Genomic DNA, 22,294 nt, shown 5'->3' on the forward strand with positions numbered 1-22,294 from the left:
AGTCACTGCGAGCCACACGCTCTAGTGAGCTAAACCTTGCCACAACAATAAATAGAACATGCTGGAGAGATAGATTCCTGTCACAGAGACTCCCCATGCTTTGTAACAAAATTCCAAACTATATTAGGCAGAGCCCCTCACTAACACTCTTCAAGAGAAACCTTGATGAGTGGATGGGTAACAGAAAATACACCCCTGGGATCACTTCAGTGGCTCTGTTTAACAAAGGATCAGTTAATTAATCAATGAGGTGGCGAAAGCTGACACACTCTGGTTAGGCTTATAAATGCCCTTGAGCAGATAGCCTAGTACCTACCTATGAATCTAAACCTATGAACCTATAAAATGCATAGTTTTCTGACAAATCACTGAGGATTTCAGTCACTTTAGTGACATTTGAGTTTCAGACTTCATATCCTTCAGAAAAACGCATGCTAACAGAAATCCTATTATTCAAGTAACTTTCTATATTTAACATTTGTCCCTATTTTTGAACCTTTGTCCCCCTCCTTATTTTAGGTTTTGTCCAAATTTCTTGCTCCACGTTCCAAGTTCCATCACTGATAGTGAGCTGCAGCTGTGAGAAGTGACTTCAATGTTTGTATTATTAAGAGAGAAGATTTTATTTATTTTTTTATGAAACAAGATTTGGAGAAAAAATAAGTATTTTTTTTTGGGGGGGGGGGTGACCTAAATGGAACATATGCTTACCTTCACCTTTTTGCTTACAAAAAAAGTACTGTGGCCAACTATACCCTGCAGATGTCCTGTGACATTACACATTACCACATTAGACATGCAGACATCATGCTGATGCAGCTGAGTTTCTGCACTTCATGCCTACATTCCTCCTTGTGGGCAGGTGTGGTAGTCATTACATGTCTGTGTGTATGTGTGCAGTCCTATTCATACAGTGCAGCATGTTGTTGTTATGGCCATTGCACTGTGGCCTTATACATCATAGGTACGCATTTTGCAGTTAACATCCTGCTACTGATTGACAGCAACTCACAAACAACATTTTCCCCATTCTTCACAAATAACACAGTGAGATGAGTACGATTTGTGGGTTGCTGTGTCATATCTGCTCAACAACAGGACATGTCCTTGCTCCTTTGCTTTGTATGACACTTGTCCTTCTGTCGCACTGGCATAGCTGGCTTTGTGAGTGTCATCTGTCCGTAATGATAGTTCCATGTTATATCATACAACTGTGTCTGCTATATATGGCCATCCATACTTCACAGAATTCATAGACTGCCACTGTACCATTCATCTATACACCATGGTACTGCTGATTATATAGCAACATTAAAGAATGACTTATTTGCCCATTGTTACATTTCCACATGCATAGCCTATTCACATATATGCCCATACATCTGCAAATGATGTGCATATGCACTGACCTATGTACTTATCTCTGTACATATTCTGATCAAAAGAGAAATCGCATTGTACCTTGGGACTGTGAACAGTCATTGAGTCTATGTTCATGTACTGTACTGTTGTTCACAGGACTGTATTTGTTTAGTCATTCCCATGGTCAGTGATATATATATATATATATATATATATATATATATATATATATATATATATATTATCACAGATGTTTATTCCACATCTTGTTTTACATTGGCATGACAGTATATATGTGTATGTGATACTGTTTCTTAGCTTGTTTACCTAAGCATCTTGCTGTTAGATGATTGCACAATGCCGTGTGTATAATTTCATGGCCATGTTTCTTGCCATCAGCAATGCAGTCTGCCCATGTAACATACATTGGCCATTTCCATTCATGTAGCTTGGGCTGACTTCAAAACCACCCTGTGTGGTATACACATGCATTTGCAATGTGTCCCATTACATAGTGTTGTCCTGATTTATTGGTTGCCTACTTAGCTTTGCTGGCATGTTCTACTTGATATGGGCCTGTGTTGTCCATCTCCCATCCCTCTTTGTAGATATGGATATATATTGCACACAAGCATAGTGCATGTTAGCCTTTCTTTGAATTGCCATCTATCATCATATAGTTGTATTGTTAGAAGGTCAAATTTTTCCAACCTTATAGCAAGTATACAGATGCAGGGCATATGCAGAAAAGCTGCTGGTTATTGTTTGCATTACATCCTTGTTCTTGTTGTACTTGTGTGTTACATGACATAATTCATGTGCACAACCTGATAGCAGTTATATAGCATCAAACATAGATTTCAGAATGTATATTATTCCATGTTATTGCTGTGTGCATGTATATTGACTTTGTTTTCCGATAGTTTCCTGTTAGGCCAATAAAGGTCATGCATATATATCTACAACTGTGTGTTGCCTGTAACATGACATATGGGCATGTTTGAGTTGTGTATGCCTGCATGCATAAGGAGCAGCCAATTTGTTGCTTTGTTACAATACTGCTGTTTTGCATTGTGCATTGTTGTTTGCCTTTCACATGCTTGGAAGAAGGTTCTGTTCTGTCTTCTGGTGGTATTGTCCAGCATTTCATGGGCTGCATCTGCTCATCTGTGTTGTTGCTTGGCTAACACTTGCACTGCTGACAGAGTACTTGGGAATTGGATTCAATATCCAATGCAATTTGTGATCCCTATTTATTATCCTACAACACACAACTGCCACTTGTCATACACATCCAGGTATAACTGCTACACCATTTTTAACACATCATAACATAATAGTGGACAGGTACATATATGTTTACATTTCATCATGGCTGCTATGCTCCACCATGTTTGTCAACTTTCCATTGTACATGTTGTAGAGTATAACATCTGTGTATCTTACTTTGCCGTATTGTTTATTTCTGACCTCTGTGTGTCATGTCTTGTGTTATTTGTTATATATGTATGCTGTTTTGCCCTTCTGTTCCTCTTTCCCTGTCTTTTCCTTTCCTTCCATCCACCCAAAAATGGGGCCTATTCCAATAAAAAACAAATTGCCCATGCTTATCTGACTGCCCCTCAGATTCTCCTATTCCAGCATTACTCTTGTTTGTCCCTCTTCTTCACCCTTACCCCACATCTGCTTTTCTATCCCCCTATTTCATTTGGTGTGTGCATTACTTGTGTTCCTCATGCATGTTCCACACCCATTGTTAGCTACGGTTAGCCCTGGCAAATTGGTTGAGATTTTCCTTTGCATTTATTAATTTTTTTTATTAGAATTTTTTTCCAGAGATTGTATTTTATTAGTGTACAACTTATGGAGACAACCTTTGTGATCTATGGGTTCACTGGAGGGATTGCTGAAGATATGTGTTACTGTCAAATTTCATGCAACTTGCATTGGGCTTGCAGAATTTCTGTAGCTTTGTAAATGCACATCAAGGTTTATTAGGCACTTTTCATGAATTATGGAGTGGTTGTGACTGCTAGACAGTGCACGGATGCTGCTGGCCAATTCCTTTTTTGTGCTTATGTATTTGCATATCACAGGCTTATCTGCAACTTTTGCACTGATACTGGCGAAATGCACCATATTCAGTGAATGTTATGACATTGTGTATGTGTTGCCTGCCTGAGTAAGCAAACTGTTATTAGTTACTGGCCTAATTCCTTCCCACCAGTCTATCCCATTTGTAGGCATTCTTAATCTTTTTCTGCATTTTGTGGCATGTCTTTCAAAATGTTCATATCTTTCTTTGAGACAGAATGCAGTATTTAAAAGCTGATTTTTTATTACTGTTCACTCTTCTTCACTACCTCTATTTTAGCCATTTTCTTTTTTTTTTATTCTTCACTGGTATGAAGATGTGCCCTGACCAATTCAGATCCCATTGCACATGGTTATATAAGTTTCCACTAATGAAATAATGTCAAGAGTATTTCAACAGCCATGTCACGCCATTGTTTAGCATATATATATATATATATATATATATATATATATATATATATATATATATATGATATACGAATTCTGGAGATAGTCTGTCCTTATATGTTCATGCAGCTATACAAACATGTCATTAGTTTTTTTCCTTGCTCACCTAATGTATCATTCTGCTCAACAGGTAAGCAATGATTTCCTGATAGACAATGTCCTGTTTCATTCAATCTCTCATGAGGACTGGTTTATATCTGAAATTAATCAATGCTATTCTATGCATCTATTAACAAATAATAATAATAAAGAAAAGAAAAAGAAAAACATTAACTTGCTGGTGGTAGCTAATTTTGATTGCTAATGTCTGGACTAGATGAATCTTGCTGGGATCATCACTTAGCTAATAAATACAAATAGCACATATAAGTACTGACAACTATATGATATAGATAGTTATATTTATTTTGAGAGCATATCCTGACAAGTTTTTCTGTATAAAGGGGCTTATAACATCTTTTCTCATAATAGAGCAGTTATTACTTTGTTTATTTCTTCTGGTCACAGATGGGGTGATGAGCCATGTTGCCATAGGGTGCAGGACTGGGGCTTGTATAGTACTCTGAGGTTGGAGGGAGACTACTATAGCAGACCCTTTAGTTTTATGGAGATACTCTGAAGTTAGTTTAGACAGTAGCTAATCTATCAGTACTCTGTGAAATGACAAAATTCACCTACTAGTACTTCTGTCTGTTATTAGTGATGATCTCACAGCTGCTTCACACAATTAAGAATCAATGCACTGTCCCTCCTTCTTTCTCTAGAAGCTGAACAGTAGCATTAATTCCAAGCTGGATTTTGAGAAGGAGTTTACAGGCTGTTTGGTGATTAGCATTCTTATCCCAGATGTTGCAGGTGTCTTTAGGCATGTTGTACCCTTCTCTTGTTAGATGCCCTAACTAGTATACTTAGTAGGTCACACGAGATCAAGACAAGCTGCACGACACTTCAGAATTACAATCTTCTTTCTCTAGAAGCTGAACAGTAGTGCTAATTCTAAGCTGGATTTTGAGAAGGAATTTACAGGCTGTTTGGTGATTAGCATTCTTGTCCCAGATGTTGCAGATTTCTTTAGGCATGTTCTCTTGTTAGATGCCCTAACTAGTATTTTTAGCAGGTCACACAAGATCAAGACAAGCTGTACAACAGTTCAGAATTACAACTGAAGTGATTTCTAGTACAATGGCAAACAGAACTATCAGGGAAGTACCACTTACACTGCCCAGTCTTAGACTGTCATTAATCAGTGACCTTCTAAGTCTTCTCATACCAGGAGCAAAATAGTAACACTAATACAGAACTGGGTCCTAAGAAGCAGTGATCAGGCCTTTCAGTGACTGGTTGGCCCTAGAAATTCTAGGAGATAATGTTTCTCTTCTCTCAGGAGTAAAACATAACCAGTAATATCAAGATGAACTATTTAGAAGAAGAATGAAATATTTTCAATAACTTGTAGCCATGTTCCATATGTCACAGATTTTAATAGTAAGATGTTAAAAAGTGGTCAAGATGGGAAAGAAAGGGTAACTCAGGCTTTAACAGTCAAGGGGAATGGCCTTTGCAGATTGGATGAGATTATGTGGAACTTACAAAGATACATTTATATTAAGTTTATAAAAAATAAACTAAACTAGCTAGTGGGTAGGTGCACAATATTTTGGACCTATGAGATATAATAAGAAGGCTAGTTAATTAAAGTAGCTTAATGAGAATGACTTCATAAAATTATACTTCTTTTCTTAGATAACAGCAAATTTAAGAAGAGAGGGAAAGCATTTTATAGTCAAATTTACATAAAATATAATATTATCTGTTGTCTTTCGGCTTTTCCCGGTTAGGGGTCACCACAGCAGTACTCCGGTCTGCTAATGATTGGCAGTAGATTTTCACAAACGCCGAGGTGCCAGCTCAACGTTCTACCTATAATTAAGGCACACCCATTTACGCATGTCTTTCGAATGCCCACCCAACCGCGGTGAAGACATGCAGACTCCACACAGAAGGCACTCCCTGCACTCCAGCCGAGAATCGAATGGGAGAACCTCTTGCTGTGAGGCAACAACACTACCGCTGCACCACCGTGGAAAAACAAAATATAATATTATCTAACCTACTCAAAACTTCTATAAACCTACAACATTGTGTATGTACCTAAAACCGTTCATCTATCTCTTGTTTCATACAAGTATGTCACCCTTCCAGACCACTACACTCAATCAGCAAATACCTATTTGCGTGTATCCAATCCCAAAAATCCTGCTGGCAAATCACTACTCTCCCACCACCTTGCTAAATCCTGGAACTCCATCCCACTAGTAGTACAACAGGAACACTCCTTAAAATCATTTAAAACGCAACTAAAATCTTACTTACTCAATTACCAGCTCTGTGCTTGTGATGCTTCTGGATAATCTCCAAACCACAACTAACTGTCATTACTCTTTTATGTAAGTGGACATAATACAGTTGCTTCATCACAATCTCCATCTACCCCTCTCCACTACTATTTCTATCTCCCTTTTACCTGGACCTCCTCAAGGCTCCTTCATAATATGTAAGCATATTTCTCCTATAATTATTTCACTGTCTCCTACTCAATATCTATTTACAGCTGATTCTATTTGAAAATAACTAGACTCTTATTAGCTTCATATTTGCTAATATTAATCGTATTCTTGTTTTAGCTGTCATGTTTTCATTAACTTTCATATCATTACTATTCTATGCATGTTCATTTATTATGCAAATCTTATATAAATGCCATCTACTCATGCAGGAGAATGGAGCATTTTCCCAGGGCCTCCACTGAAAATGTGACCTGTGCCAGTCATACTTTCCCAGTAGACAAACACAATAAATAAACAAATAAATAAAATAAGGGAAGGCAGTTATCAGAGACACTGGCTTTTAATTCCTTCACAACTAGCCTGAGTGGAATATCATACCTCCTGATAACTGAAGAGCTTCTACCTGGACAGCCTTCACCTGAGCTAAAGTTCTGAGAATGCAGTTTTGCAACCCAGCTAAAAATACTTGTGTGTGTGGGTGTGTGTGTGTGTGTGTGTGTGTGTGTGTGTGTGTGTGTGTGTGTGTGTGTGTGTGTGTGTGTGTGTGTGTGTATCTGTTAGTCTCTCTCTCTCTCTTTATATATATATATATATATATATATATATATATATATATATATATATATATATATATATATATCAGAAAAAAGGATAAAAAATTATAAAAAAGGTAAAATATGAAAATTACTCAGCACAGACTCTTCATAGTGGTGATACTAATATGTCAGCCAGACATAAAAGTAATTTTATATTGAACAAGTAATTATGCAATATACGCATTTACTTTATGCAGATATCTATTGATATCTCTGTAACCAAAGTAGACAGACCACAACTATCAGTATGACTTTTGTTTGGGCAGATGTGCTCCTCATTTTTCTGCAAACCAGCTTTGTACATATCATTCCATTTCAGAGGTATTTGCATAATTATGAATGGTATGAATATTTTCATATTTAATGGAAAAATGAATGCAAATATCTGACTTTCACTGCTAGCTTAGACAGTTATTGTCTAGCATTTTTTCAGAATTGTGTATACTTCATTTGATAACATGGAGTACCATGTAAAGACCCTCTGGTTCAAGCTATTGAAAGAATTATGAACATAGGCCATACATTCATAGGACTTCCAGGAAAAAAAACATTATAATATTTGTGGTACCAAGTACCGCACTGGATTAAGGGGCCATTCAATATCTCTCTGGTGACTTGGCATATGAAATACTGAATCACAACCTTGGCATATGAAATACTGAATCACAACCTATCTAAGTAACAATGCTTGAGATATGTTCAGAAAAAATATTGTTATTGTAATATACAATAACTCTATAACTTAGTCCTTAGTGCCCACCTATTACTCCCTTAATCTCCTGTTTCAACTCACAATCTTCCATATGTCCAACAACCTTACTATATGCACTTTCTCTCATTTTCCCTTTACTATTATCAACTTTCATTCCTGTCCTCTATTTTTATTTCATTATTACTTTAACACTTTCACTGTAAGCACTAACAATTTATTACCAGTACTTTTCTTGTGTCTTCCCCACTTTTTATTTACTTATTTATTTAAAATTTGTTGACTGGGAAAGTCCAACCAGGACAGAGCCTATTATTGGTGGAGGCCAGGAAGAATTGCTCCAGATGCATGTCTTTGGAATGTGGGAGGAAGCCAAAGTATACGAAGGTATTCCACACAGACAGGACATGTAGACTCCACACAGAAGGCACCCCAGCTGAGAATCGAACCGAAGAACCTCTTGCTGTGACGTGACAGTTTTAACCGCTGCACCACTGCACTACCTATATTTCCTCTTTTACCCTTTAACTCCAGTAATACTGGTGTTTACAGCCTCTTAATGTATTTTTAAACATCATACCACAGTTATAATATGGTTACTGAGCACCTATACTATAACATCAACAGTAGTTGCACCATAATGTAACTAAGCTTATATGACTGTGCTTTATATATTCTTAATGAGCTACTTAGTAATATTTGTTTCCACTCTGCTCTGTATACTCAATGTGTTTTTTTTTTTGGTGTTTGTATATTCTAATGTGTTTTTATAGAGCTTTTATCTACGGCTCTCCACTAAAAATGGGTTCTTCTTGGCCCAGTGTACTTTCCAGTAAACAAATCCCAGTAAATAAATAAATGAATTAATTAATAAGTAAATGAATATACAATTTTATTACTGCATTAACACGTTGAGTCACTAAGAAAGTTACATACTGAACAGCTATCAATATCTGCTATTGGCAGGTTTATATCACATAATCGAACTTCCAAAATATCGAACACCATAAGCTCGAACTTGGAAGTTTGAAATGTGATAACATCGAAATCTCAGAACAGCGAGTTTTTTCCCAGGGAAAAAAATTTGCTGTTCCAAGAAACACACACACAACACAAGCACACCAAAAACCATGTATAATGTGGGGGGCTGCGCCTCCCACACCCCCCGAGGTGGGGACCGTGCCCCCCACACACCCCCTACTTAAATATACCAACTCCAAGATCGCACAAACAGTGGAGGAAATAAAGCCGCGGAACGGCCCACCGAATTCTTGCCCTGGATAAGAATTCAATGTCCTGTGGCTTCGATATTGTCAGCATTCAAAGGTTTCAGATTCGATGAAATGCCGTTCGATGTTGTATGGTTTCGCACTTATGATATAAACCCCTATTGGTAGTAAGCAGACAGCTGTTATCAGTGACAATTTTTGCAGGAATATGTATGCTTTCATTTCTGTAATGGAGTGCCATGTAAGCACTCTCCGGTTCAAGTCACTGATATAATTATGAATATATGCCAATTTCAAGGAAATAAATTATATTTTTTGTGGTACCATGTATCACTTTGGTGTAAGGATCTTTTCATGACCTCTTTGGCAACTTAAATATCTATTGGCTGGCAGTGAGCAGATAATTGGTATCATGAAGTACCATGTTAACACTCTCTAGTTTTTAATATAACTATGAGCATATGGCATATGTTCATAATATTTTCAGGTAAAAAAAAAATTGTAGTACCACATTGGAGTAAGGAGCCATTCATGACATCTCTGGTGACTTGGCATGTGAAATGCTAAATCACAACTTGTCCAAGTGCACAGTACCATAGATATGTACATAATTGTGATATGTATGGAAACGTGCACATTTTATTACTGAACAACTTTAAATATCTGCTGACTGGTAGCTGACAGACAGCTGGTATCATGGAATACTAAGTAAGCACTCTCTGGTTCAGGTTAACAAAATAATTATGAACATATGCCATAATTTCATAATATTTCCAGATAAAATTTTGTGGTACCTCACCTTAAGATGAGTCAACTGACAACTGAAATGTTCTTGCCTGGACAGCCTTCACCTGAGCTAAAATTCTGAGAATGCAGTTTTGCAACCCAGCTATAATAAGTGTGTGTGTGTGTGTGTGCGTGTGTGTGCGTGTGTGTGCGTGTGTGTGTGTGTGTGTGTGTGTGTGTGTGTGTGTGTGTGTGTGTGTATGCGTGTGTGTATGTGTATGAATATATATATATATATATATATATATATATATATATATATATATATATATATATATATATCAGAAATAAGGATAAAAGTTACAAAAAAGTAAAATATGAAAGTTACTCAACACAGACTCTTCACAGTGGTGATACTAATATATCAGCCAGACATAAAAGTAATTTTATATTGAACAGGTAATTATACAATATACACATTTACTTTATGCAGGTGTCTATTAATATCTCTGTAAGCAAATTAGACAGACCACAACTATAAGTATAACTTTTGTTTGGGCAGATGTGCTCCTCATTTTTCTACAAAACAGCTGTGTACGTCACTCCATTTGAGATTTATTTGCATAATTATGAAGGGAATGAATTGTATGAATATTTGCATATTTAATGGAAAAATAAATCCAATTATCTGTTATTCAGTGCTAGCATAGACATCTACTGTCTAGCATTTTTTTCAGAATTGTCTATACTTCATTTGATAACATGGAGTACCATGTAAACACCCCCTGATTCAAGTTATTGAAATAATTATGAACATATGCCATACATTCATAGGAGTTCCAGGAAAAAAGCATCATAATTTTTGTGGTACCATGTATCACACTGGTGTAAGGGGCCATTCAAGATCTCCCTGGTGACTTGGCATATGAAATATTGTATCACAACCCATCCAAGTAGCAATGCTTGAGATATGTTCAGAAAAAAATATTGTTATTGTAATTTACAATAACTCTATAACTTATTCTTTAGTACCCTCCTATTGCTCCCTTAATCTTCTATTTCAGCTCACACTCTTCCCCATGACAACCACCTTACTACATGCACTGTCTCTTATTTTCCCTTTACTGTTATCAACTTTCTCCCTTGTCCTCTATCTTTAGTTCATTGTTAATTTAACTCTTTCACTTTTAAGGTAAGCAGACAGTTTCTTAACAATGCTTTTCTTATATCCTCCCCACTTTTTATTTATTTATTTATCTATTTATTTATTTAACATTTGTTGACTCCAGAAATTCTGACTAGGACACAGCCTATTTTCAGTGGAAGCTCAGGGAGAAACACTCCAGATACGTCTTTGGAATATGGGAGGAAACCAAAGTACATGGAGGAAACCCTCATGTTCGCTGGCAGAACATATAGACTCTGCACAGAAGGCACCCCAGCTGAGAATCGAACCGGAGAACCTCTTGCTGTGAGGTGACAACATTAACCGCTGTGCCACTGTACTGCCTATATTTCCTCTTATACAGTCTAAGTCTGGTAATATAGCTGTTTACAGCCTCTTAATGTATTTTCAAGCATCAAACCTCAGTTATAATATGATTACTGTGCATTTGATAATTACCTATACTATAATGTCAACAGGAGTTGCACCATATTGTAATTAAGCTTACATAACTGTGCTTTATATATTCTAAATGATCTACTTTGTAATATTTGTATCCACTTTGCTCTGTATACTAAATGTTTTTTGTAGTGTTTGTATATTCTAACGTTTTTTTAGAGCTTTTCTCCACAGGCTTCCACTGAAAATGGGCCCTGCTTGGCCCAGTGGATTTTCCCAGTAAACAAATGCCAATAAATATATAAATGAATTAATAAGTAAATAAATATACATGTTTTATTACTGCATTAACATGTTGAACCACTGAGAAAGTAACATACTGAACATCTATAAATATCTGTTGATTGGTAGTATGCAGACAGCTGTTATCAGAGGCAATTTTTGCAGGATTATGTATGTTTTCATTTCTATCATGGAGTGCCATGTAAACACTCTCTGGTTCAAGTTATTGATATAAATATGGACATATGCCAGATATTCATAATATTTCAACAAGAAACTATATTTTTTTGTTGTACCAGGTATCACTTTGGTGTAAGGAGCTATTCATGACCTCTTTGGCAACTTTAAATATCTGCTGGCTGGCAGTGAGCAGATAGTTGGTATCATGAAGTACCATGTTAACACTCTCTAGTTCTTATTAATAATAACTATGAGCATATGCCATATGTTCATAATATTTTCAGGCAAAAAAAAAAAAAAAAATCTGGTACCAAGTACCACATTGGAGTAAGGACCCATTCATGACATCTCTAGTGACTGGCATGTGAATTTCTAAATCACAAATTATGGGAACATGCATAATTTATTACTGAATAACTTTAAATATCCGCTGACTGGTAGTTGGCAGACAGCTAGTATCATGGAATACTATGTAAGAACCCTCTGGTTTGGGTTAACAATATAATTATGAACATATGCCATCATTTCATAATATTTCCAGGCAACATTTTGTGGTACCTCACCTCAAGATGAGTCAAAAAGGTTGACATGCTTGAACTTCTCCATGTCACTATTTCCATAGGTAAAGTCCCATATCACACCCTTGTAAGCTGTGGGTCATACTCTGTGATCCAAGAAACCCATATCATGTACCTGTACTTTCTGGAGGGTCTCTCCATTTCCCTCAATACCATATTTATGTGTGATTTCAACTTTCCCATTCTAAACTACGATACTTACATAACCCCAAACCTACAGGCCCATAGATTCTTTGAGTTTGTAAACACAAACACTGTGGACCACATAGTCCATGTGCCCAGTACTTGTGTAAAACATATCGTGTGACACCAGCTTACCCCATAACATTTAGGAAGTTTTCTAAGGCAAATTTCCTATACTAATTGATAATGTTAACATTTCATAGATCTGAAGCACAAACCATGAGACCACAACAGTATATGCAGAAGTGTTCTCAGAAAAAATGTACAATTATGTCAATAAATGTATAGAGATGGATGGATAGATGTGCCTACCAGAAATATGTTCAGAAAAACTTAAAAAAAATGAAAAACTCTGGTTGAACCCAAACATTATCCAGTAGTAGAATAAAATGAAGAAAGTCATAGCAATAATCATGAAATATAATACCTGGCAAGCAATAATGCATGACTGGATGTGGGTTATTGCGATATTAAATTCCACCCAGTGGTGTTGTGAATTCCAATGCCACAGGCAAATGCTTTCAATATACTTGGAAGGCTATTTTCCCCAGTAAGACATACATTGTAGGGCAAATGTGTTGTAGCATAAGTGTTGATGAAAGGTAGTATTTTACATTCATAGTGTAAGTTGTGCAATTATGTAATTAATGCACCCACACACACACACACACACACACACACACACACACACACACACACACACACACACACACACACTCACATACACAAACGTTACAGCCAATTTGAGTAAATTAACATCAGGTGTTTAATTCTGATCAAATGAATGAAAATAAAGCAATTTATTGAAACAACCATGATATCCCCCCACCATGACATTAACTTATCCTAATTTGCCTCTGCTCTATCTTGTACAACATCGTATTTTCTGATAAAACAATATCAATTATAATTACAATAATATCAATTACAATAGACAGTATAGGTTCAACATTATTGTTATGGAAATGCTGTTTATGGGCTGCATGATGCAGTTCAAAGATATTGCTGTGTCTCTTTGTCTCTCTCTCTCTCTCTCTCTCTCCCTTTTGCTATCTCATTCTCTCTGTCACATGGATGCACATAAACAGACACATGCAGACACATGTTCGGGCACACATGCATTTAAGTTTTTGTTTGTTTTTAATTTTGTTTTAAAAAGAATGCTGCCACTCTAATCCTGTGAACCCTACATAAGTGATATAACTGAGACTTCGGTTTGTTTGTGTCTTTTGGCTTTTCCCGGTTAGGGGTCGCCACAGCGGAACTCCGGTCCACTAATGATTGGTAGTTGATTTTTACATGCCAAGTTACCAGCCCTGATGCACAACCTTCAACGAAGGTACACCCATTCACACATGTCTCTACACAGAAGATGCTCTAGCTGAGAACTGAACCGGACAGCTTCTTACTGTGAGGCGACAATGCTACCGCAGCACCACCACCGAGATATAACTGAGACTATACCCTCCAAATTTCCATATATCATTTTTAATGTATAAGCAAATATTTCAGAAGTGTGCAATTGGCTTGGAATTAATGCATATAAAGGTGTCTTCTCTACCTCTGTCTTTCTGTCACTTGCCTGCACTTCATGCATGTAAGTACGGACAAAACATAACCAAATATATGTGCACACATTTTTTTGTATTTTTTTTTCTTTTCATTTTATGCTGTCCATAATGGAAATCTCTGCTTATGGATCATGAGAAGTGGTGACAGTTTGCATTTTAAATATATGCATGAGTACAACAGTGTCATTAACAACCCCATAAGTCTGTTAAGTGTCATATGTAAAGTTATATAAATAATTATCTTGGAAATGATCAATAAGGACTTAGAAAACATTCAAACACTCGATGCAATCCATTTTTTTTTTTTGTCAAGGACAGATCATGCCTACTCAGCCTGGTAGACTTCTTTAAGAAGGTCACCAAGGCATTAAAGGGATGAGGGAAAAATATAGCATACTACCTATCTTGACCTAGCTAAGGCATCTGATACAGTTCCCCATTTAGACATTGTAAAGAAACTCATGGATATAGACATAAATCCTTATGTTATGCACTGATTAGCTGGGTGTCTCTGAGATATGACCCAGTAAGTTAAGGTTATTTTTTCAGGGGTGTCTTCTCAAGAGAAACCTGGACCAGTGGATGGTAAATCGGAAATAGAAAATGGGTGTAGGACCTATACCTTGCAAAGATTTAAGCAACCTGTAAATTATGCCCTAGGTTACATATACATCTTAAAAAAACCTACAAGGCATATAAGCTCACAGGATACATTTGTCAAGAATGGCTAGACTTACAAATGGCAGCACATAAATTGCATGTTTCATTTGGGGTGCTTGGCTAGGCTTATAAGGGCCTACTAGTATACACCTATGAACCAATAACTTATGTTATCCAGCCCCATATAAACAGTTTTCTTGGCCTTGAATAGTACTTTTAAGACTATTTCATGGGGAATTTGGTGGAGTGTACATGCAAGTATGAGATCTGGAAATGTAGGAGGGAACATGGGGTAAAGATAGAAATAATTTTATATATTCCTTCATTGTCTGTATCCTCTGATTCCTAGTATGTGATATAATTTAGTATGATTTCTGATCTCTGCACAATGCTGGCCATTGTTTCTAATACTTGCAATATTGCTCGATTGTCAGTTTTCATCTCATATGTGGCCTTTAATGATCCAATTAACATTTTGATGTCCTTATTAATTTTTGAAAGAGCTGTTTTTGTATATTGAGAGTTACATTTGATTGCATGTTGAATCAGATTTTTTCTTTTAAAATATAGTCTGTTTATATTTTGCTTCAAGCCTGAATTTTTATTTTATGAATTTGACATTATAATTATATCTTAGGTTAAAAGATGCATTTATACTTGAAATATTATGTTCATAGATTTTAGTAGTAAAGGATTTTGTGTAACCAGCAGTGTTCTCCATTTTGAAGGAGATGTTGAGTTTAGCCAGACCATTATTAATTTTCCATAAATTAGGCTTGTATAATATGTGAATATCAAGGTATTGGAAGATACTTATTGCTTCATTCTTAAAGTGAATGTTACAGATTTCTGGTCCCATTTGACCACGGAAAGTAATAAACTTGGTAGTGAGGAATTCTGTCCATATTGTTAATGAACTGACTTTTTCTCCTTGGCTGGGATGCAGACTAAATGCTTCAGAGTACCTGTATTGCAAATGTTAAGAAATATCTGAACACACATGTTACAGGATGAATAATAAACTGTTGATTAAGTATCACTGTTTCAATAAGCATTTATTTTTTGAGAAATGTAGTTAAAAGTTTTTAAAATGTTATTTTTATATATTTCTTGATTATAAAATAAGTAAGAATTGCACTCATTATTTTTTTTCTTTTCCTACATTACAAGTGTTATTATGGTGAATGTAGGATGATGTTAGCTGCGAGAGAAAATATATTCTTTTGGTTCTAGTGTATGGTTCATGACCAGTTTTCTCATCCTGATACAGTTTTGTACATGTCACATCATCCAGTCTTTCAAGCAATATATTGCAATGAAAGCACTTTAGTGTCATATCTTTACCAGCATATTGAGAGGAAAGGCCCTATCAGAGATGAAGAGCCACTTAAGCCATAGCAGCTATTTTGAAATGAGTTATTGCCGTTATTTATTTATATGTTTTATAAGCTGTATCATTGGTAGCATTATTTTCTCTGCTTAACATATTTTATTTGACTAGTGTGTTTCATTTCTATTTATAATGTAGGTATTTTCATTGAAATTATCTTCGCAGGAAGAATGCTTGTAATTTGTTAATAGTATATATCATTTCACACATTTTCTAATGTTAGTGCATATTAGTATGTATTGAATGTGTAATAACACTGTAACTAAGTTATATGTCACAATTTTAAACTTTTTTTGGATGTAGACTGCTACATTATATGGCTTTGTCCTGCAAGGAATAATACACAAATGATGCTGTCATCAAGAACAGAGTGCATTTTCCATCTGAAATATATGTCGGTTTTAGGCATGCAAGGCATAAGTTACTAACAATTATTTCACTCATTGCATGTAAATGCTACTTTTTAAAATAAACTGTGCTACTTCACATTTTGAAACACGAGTGTAAGGATTACAGCATGCATTTTATTGGAATATGACTATTTTGTCAGCTGTTCTATTGAAAATATTGAGATGCATTTCTTTATGATGTTCATATTTAGTATTCCGTACAATTTGTTCTTATGATATCAGAGTTATAACATTTACTTATTTTGTAATAGTTATGCAGACTACTTCAATACTGTTTTATTATGGGATATTTTCTATGTTGCTCATTTTTTCTTTCTTTACCTATAGATATGTGAAGTGGTCTAGAGATTTATTTGAGTTTACAAAGTTCCATTTGTGTACTTTGAGTTTGTAAGAAAATTATTTCATTGAGTCAAACACATTGTTTGTAATTTCTTTAAGTTATAATTTCAAGAAATATTTTATGTTATCTGTTTATGCAACTTAATGTAAATATCTTATATTTGAAAGAAAGCAGTTAAATCCGATGCCGTGAACATGTCAATGCTTTTTTGATGCCTTTGCAGGAATTCATTTTTATTGCAGATGTAATCATATATTCATGAAAGTTATGTTTCAACACTAAAGTACTTTAAACATAACATTCTTTTTAATTTTTGTAATACAATATTGAAACGCATATTTCAATTGTTTTTGTTGTGAGTTTTCTGAATACATATGTAAAATAAGACTTTTTTGAAAGTTTAATAGAGAGTATAATGCATTTTTCTATATTCCATAAGTACAGCATTTGTTCAATAACACATTAACAATTAATATAATTGCATTTTTCAAAAGAGTTAAATAGTTTTTCTTCAAACATGCATTAATAACTTTTATTTATAGAATCCTTAAATGCTAAACTTTGGCCATCCATGTTCAATGGGCCATTTGTTTACCACAGGATGTTGCTTTGTTATCTTTTAAATCACTTCATATATCAAGTTTGTCAGTGTACCTTTCATGTAACTGTTTCAAATATTTAACAACATTTTATATACACTTTATTAAAAATAAAAATTACCAAATAATGATGCATGTTTAACTTATTTAAATACAGACACATATAATATAGGTTAAATACTATTGAATAGAGTACCAAATTAATTTTTTATTATTCATTAGCTTAATTAAAATAGGCAATTTTTTGATATATATGTAACATCAAATGGGATAATATTCTGTACTAAATTACATTTTATATAACCTTTGAAAATACTTTGCTTTTCTCATTATGTGTCAAAGTTTAAATGTGCATAAAGCAACTATCCCTGAAATCTAAGGAAAGGATTAAACTAACTTTGTCAGAAAACTAAATGTATTGACTCCCCACATTTAGTGTACAAGTCATACACTTTGTATATATATATATATATATATATATATATATATATATATATATATATATATATATATATATAAAGTAACAATTTGTGTGGTATTTTTGTAATGCTCATGGTCAGGTAAAGAAAGTTAGCTCTTTATATATGTCATGTTACAGATTGTCACAAAAGATCTACATATGCAGTATTTATTGTAAACTTATTATTTAGTATTAAACAAGTTATGCCAGCCATATGTTAATTACTGCATAAGTTACATATCACAATTGAACATCACTGATGTTAGTTTGCCTGTGTGTAATGGTATGCAAAATATTATTGTGTATCATATGAATGTCCCAGAGAACTGTGATAACATACCATTCACACACATTTTAATAACACTACAATTAAAAGATTCAAGCTGATTAGTTTCTTAAATAATATTTGAATTTGAAGAGATGATGTTGGTGCTCATGACGTCTGTTTTCTACTAGACTGAAATGGTTTCTCAATTTTGCAAGTAGCGCCACCTTACTTTGCTTTTTATGCTTTGAAGACAAAATGTGGTTTTGTAGCAATCTCACTTATCTTTGCATAGCTGAGCTGTAGGAAGAAATTGCTCTCTGTAAAATTACAGAACCTATTAATCTCTTCACATATCCTGCATGAATTGAATCAATGACACTATTTTTTTACTATTAAAGTAATGCACTTGAATAGGAACTTGATTTTAAAACAAAGTGTATTCAATCCCATTTAATAATTTAAATATGAGTTTCAGTGATTAAAAGTCCTTTACAGCTAACATGTCTATAGTCAATTAATGCATTGCATGTTGATTTGAATTATGAAAAGTATCATCCACTTTATTGTTTATTTCATTTTTGTTTCCCTAAGGAATGATTTGCAAAACTTTATAATTAAATATTAACTTTAAAAAGGCAACACAATTGAAATCCATAACATATGTCAAAGAAGTCTTCAGTTCTTTAATGAATGCTTCACCACAGTAAATGCGTGGATATATAGGTTCATAGGTTTCATAGGTTCATACTAGGCTATCTGCCCTAGGGCATTTATAAGCCTAGCCAGAGTTGTGTGGCTTTCACCACCCCTTAGGTTGAAGAATACTATACCCATTAGTTTGCCGTGCCTCTGTCCAGCAGTGATACAGAGATGATCCCCGGGGTAAACCTACGATCTCCCATCCACTGGTCAAGATTCCTCTTGAACAGAGCCAGTGAGGTGCTCTGTCTCACATGGACCGGGATTCTGTTCCACAGCATAGGGAGTCTCTGGGTGATGAATCTGTCCCTCCAGCACATCCTATTTATATCTGTGTTGAGGTTTAAGTCTCTTGCTCTTGTGGCTCTGGTGGATTTGTATTTTTTGAGGTGGAGCATGTCCATTAATTCTGGGTTGGACATGGCCTTGTATGTCAGGCACAGGTCACCTCTGAGCAGACAGTATGCGACTGAATAGAACTGGAGTTTCTTCAGTCGGGCAGCATATGGCATCTTTTTGAGCCCCTTTATCCTTTTGGTGAGGAACTTTTGGGGTCTTTCCAATTGCTGCAGGTGTCGGGTAAGATACATTCCGAATGGGGCATTGTACTCAATCATTGGTCTGATAAGTGAAGAGTACAGGGGAACAATGACCTCCCTTGATCTGGATGTGAATCCCTTCATAATCAGGTGGGCAATGTAGAAGGTCCTCCTAACCACTTTGGCAATGTGAGTGTCAAAAGAAAGGTTACTGTCAACTTGGGTCCCCTGGTCCCTGATAACCTCTTCTGTGCTTAATGGATTTCCACCTATGTGGTAACTTGGGGTTACCTTGTTTTTACCAAAGGGTATGACTATACATTTTTTGGCGTTTAGCTTAAGGCCATGGCTCTGGCACCAGTTATCCATTTCTATGAGACCTCTCTGAAGGATATCTGTGTCTGATGGATTTTCAACTATGGCACCCAGTTTGCAGTCATCTGCAAACTTTGTCAGCCACAATCCTCCTATGTTTGCCTGCACTTCTGAAAAGTAGATGCCAAACAAGAGGGGGCCCAGGACTGTGCCCTGTGGGATACCGCTTGTGACTGGCTTGGAGTCTGACATGGCACCAGCAACTCTAACCCTGTGGGTTCTGTCCTTGAGCCAGTTTGCAACCCATCTTGTGACATATGGGTTTACATTTAAGCTGGTGAGCTTTTCTATGATACCCGAGTGGGGTATTGTGTCGAAAGCTTTTGCAAGGTCAAGGTAGGCTGTGTGAACTGCCTTACCCTCATCAATGGCCTTGGTGACTGTTTCAAAAAAGTCGACCAAGTTCAAGAGGCATGATCTGCCCTTGACAAAGCCGAATTGGGTAGGATCCAATGTCTGTAGGTCCCCTATGTCTTTATTTATGAGTTCCATTATGATCCTCTCCATAGCTTTGCAGACCAGGCTTGTTAAGCTTATGGGGCGGTAATTACCAGGGTCCGTAGAAGCACCACCTTTGTGGAGTGGGACCACAGTTGCCGTACGCCACTCTTTGGGTACATATCCTGTGGTAAGGCTAAGATTAAACAGCAGCCTTATGTGTGGGTTTAGTTCCTCATTGAGTTCGTGTAGCACACAGCCGGGGACACCATCCGGTCCCATTGATGCTGTGTTTTTAGATTTAGAGAGAGCAGCTCTCACCTGGGCATTTGAGATGATTGGGAGGCTACACTCTGCTGGGATAGATATTTCTCCTTTTGGGGGGGGGAGGGAGAAATTTTCACTGAACCTGTCTGCCAGTATGTTTGCAATGTCTGTGGGTTCAGTGATTTTTGTATCATTTTGGACTAATTCTGAGCATATCTGGGAGTTTCCACCCAGATTTCTAACATAGCCAAAGAAGGCCTTATGATTGTCTTTTGAGTCCTTGGCGATTTTTCTCTCAAAGTTGGCCTTGGATGATTTTATGAGTGATTGTAGTTTTACTAGTATTGATCAGAGATGTCTTCCCTTTTAGGGATTTTGCTCTATCTTGTAGTAGCTTTCTCCTCTTGTTGTAAAGTTTGTTTATGGCTGGGGTCCACCAGATCGGGCACTTGCCTTTGGTGGAAAGGGTCTTGATTTTATTTGGGATTGCTTGATCCATGCAATCCTGGAGGTGCTTGTAGAAAGCATTTGTAAGGGATTCAGCAGCGTGGGTTGTGGTTTCCAATGGCTCAGGGGCCTTGAAGGATACCACACCAGTCTTAAGAAGTGTGAAGTTGGCTTTTGAGAAGTTCTTCACTGTGGTCTTTTTTGTTGGGGGTGGGGCGGATGTGGATCTCCAGTGAGATTAGTTTATGGTCTGATCTCACCAATGAGGGATATACTTCTGGTGTGGAGCATTTTGTCCCCATGTTTGTGATGATCAGGTCTAGTATATTTTCACCTCTTGTGGGAATGGTGACAAGTTGTTCCATAGCATTTGAGTTTATGAACTCCAGGAACCTTTGGGCTAGGGTATTGGGGCTTGAATAATGTTCCCAGTCTATGTTTGGGTAGTTGAAGTCACCCAATATGATGGTGTTTGGAGAGACATTTATACTCTCCAGTGTCTTCAGGAAGGCTGTGTGGGGTTCCTGAGTTTGAGAGGGTGGCCTGTAACATGCTACAAACTGTAGAGCAGTTTTGCCTATGGTTAATTGCACCTGAATGGTCTCTGATGCTTCGTGAGTTGCCACCAGCCTGGAGGTGTGGGTATCCTTGATGAATATGGATACACCCCCTCCTTTTGTGGTACGGTCCGGGTTTTGGGGCCAGAACGCATGATATGAGGTAAAACCTGATAGTGCCGGGGTGCTCTCAGGAGCCTTGAACCAGGTTTCAGTCACAGCACAGACATCAATGTTCTCCATACTGAGGAGGGCTTCAAGGGCGTGCATCTTGAGATTTAGACTTCTGGCATTGAGCAGCATTACCCTTAGTTTTTTTCCATTATTGTTTTCTAGGGCGGTGGGTTTAGAATTTGAGCCTTGTCTAAAAAAGGCACTATGGGGGTGGCAAGAGCCTTTGCCAATATCCGGAAACCCAGGGGTGACAGGTGCAAGCCGTCCCTTGTGAAGCAGCGTGGCTTGTCAAGCATGTCATTCCAGGCAGAAAGACATTGGATCCCCTTAGAATGACACCAGAAATTAAGCCAATTATTAAAACTGATCATTTTGTCTCTGTATTGTGGCATCATTCTTGGTGAAGGTAGGATACTGCTCAGGGTCAGGGTCATACCAGCCTGGGCTACATAATCTGAGAGCTCCTTTATGTCTCTTTTCATGTAGTCCAGGGAGGTACGTCTCAGGTCATTCACACCGGCATGGACAATGACTGAGTCATACTTGTACTTGCTGTGGAGTGACCTGAGTGCTTGTG

This window comes from Protopterus annectens, chromosome 3.part0, assembly GCF_019279795.1.
Source record: "Protopterus annectens isolate FY-2018-M chromosome 3.part0, PAN1.0, whole genome shotgun sequence".
Taxonomy (NCBI): domain Eukaryota; kingdom Metazoa; phylum Chordata; order Ceratodontiformes; family Protopteridae; genus Protopterus; species Protopterus annectens.